Source organism: Cyprinodon variegatus, unplaced genomic scaffold (genome assembly GCF_000732505.1).
Source record: "Cyprinodon variegatus isolate N-32 unplaced genomic scaffold, C_variegatus-1.0 Scaffold16, whole genome shotgun sequence".
Lineage (NCBI taxonomy): Eukaryota > Metazoa > Chordata > Actinopteri > Cyprinodontiformes > Cyprinodontidae > Cyprinodon > Cyprinodon variegatus.
Window position 1 is genome coordinate 1,272,068 of NW_015150469.1, and position 2,349 is coordinate 1,274,416.

The window sequence follows — 2,349 nt, forward strand, 5'->3', positions numbered from 1 at the left end:
CAATGTAAATCAGCTGTGCTGGAGCAGGGAAACCTCTAAAACCTGCAGGACAGCGGCCCTCGAGGACCGAGTTTAGGGATGCCTGTCTTAGAGGTTTCCCTGCTCCAGCACAGCTGATTTACATTGATAGTTGATTAACAGGCTTTTGCTGAGGAACATGAAGGAATCAAACAACTGGACAATAAAAATATCTTCTCAAATAAATCCAGAAAGACAATACTTAAAATCATGTCATCTTATCTTCAACAAACTAGACTTAACCTAAGGATTTAAGGAAACATAAATAAGATCAAGTAGGTGGCGATAATGCTCCATTTGGTTGCAAGTCGCCAGTAAAACAAGAAGAAGAAGGCTTTTGCTGAACTGCAATCATCATCAGCCCTTGAGAACCGACTTCGGGGATGCCTGGTCTATGGTGCAACATGACTCTGGTGGACGGATCGAGACATGATGTCCCAGATGTGCTCAACTGGATTCAGGTCTGTGGGACAGGTGGGCCAGTCCATCGCTTCAATGCCTTCATCTTGCAGGAACTATTGACTCATCAGCCAGAAAGCATAGCTATTAAAAAGGTAGTCTGCAGTCCCCACCTGCAGAACCACTCCTTTATTAACTGTGTCTAGCTAATTGCAAATTATTTCCACCTGTTGTCTATTTGCAATGCATGTGAAATTGATTATCAGTTAGTGTTGCCTCCTAAGTGAACAGTTTCACATAAGTTTGATTTGACTGAAGTTATATTGTGTTGTTTATTGTTCCCTTCATTTGTTTGAGCAGCAAATTTAAGTTTAGTGGCGCTCATATGCAGAAATAAAGGAGGTGAGATTAAATTAAATGAAAAATGAACAACTCCCTCTAACTCAGTTCATTTTACTATTTACAAAGATAGCTTTTATCAAATGTCATCTCAAAGTACTTTCCAAAACTGCAAACTTTAAATCGTATATATATTTAATAGGTGTTATAATTATTACTGTGTAGAATTTAATTGTGCTTTATACAAATAGCTCAGAAATAAACATGCTTTTGAAGAAGTACACCCAAATGCAACTTCTTGTAGTTCAGGTACTTTTGTTCATGTGTTTCTTTAAAGAACAATTGTTTAGCTTTTTTTTTTTAAGTATAAGATTCAATACTTTCTCTAATTTTAATTTGTCTGTGTTTATAATTCTAAAATTAGGGCTGGGTAGTAGCTGGTGTCATTTATTTGAGTATTTATTATTATCTACTTTAAGGAGTAATATTACTGGACTTAATTCTTATTTTACTTGAGTAATATTCTTGAGCTCCTCTTTCAAAATATAGATTTTGAAAAGTATTGCCTCTGTAGTAATTCATTTGTAATCAAACCATTTATGTGTTTGTTTTTGAAGATATTTTACTCTGAGAAATACCAGTAGTTTAATGCTCCCTCTGCTACTTCTTGGCTGAGTATTTTAATGTCTTTTCTGTATTTGGAAAATATTAAATATTCATTAATCACTGAATGGATCAGCGCGTCAATATATAACAGATTTATTGTCAGTGTATCAACCTCCCAGACCACTCAGGTTTTCTAGTTCAAGCCAACTCTGTCCACCCAGAACTAGAACCAAACAGTGAGACGCTGCAATTAGTTCCTGTGCTCCACTGATCTGGAACAAACTCCCAGAAGCCTGTAAAAGTTCTGAAAGTCTGAGTTCTTTGAAGTCAAAGTTAAAAACCCATTTATTTAGAGCTGCCTTTGACTATTTAAGTTCAACTGTTAACTGAGGCATTCGTTTAAAGTTGGGATCCAACTGAGCAGAATAAAAGCAAGTTACTTGCTTTCGTGTAGTGATTGACTATGCAGAATGTGGGCAGTCCCCTTCACACCATAGGCTTCATCATCCTCTGACCCTGCTCCATCAATTAACCTGTTCTACCACTTCATGGCTGCGTTGCTAGCTTTCACAAACATTTCCATTTTCTTATGATGCAGCTGACAGTTGACTTTGGAATATTTAGGAGCAAGGAAATTTCTGGATTTGTTGCAGAGGTGGGTCATATCACAGCTCCATGCTGGAATTCACTAAGCTCCTGAAAATTACCCATTCATTCACAAATGTTTGTAACAAGAGCCTGCATGCCCAGGTTCCTGATTTTATACACCAGTAGCCATGGAAGTGAAAACCTGATTCCAATATCTTGAATTCCCTCAGACTGCCACAGGGTGTCACTGGTGAGACCCACAAATTTACAGATTTTTATTGAAGATATACTGGATTCCTTTTAGTTTTTTTAATTTAAGATTTTTCTTCGGCTCCAGCCAGGGGTGGTAGTTTATGTCTTTACAGGAGAATATATGTAACATTTAAAGAATGTTGCTCA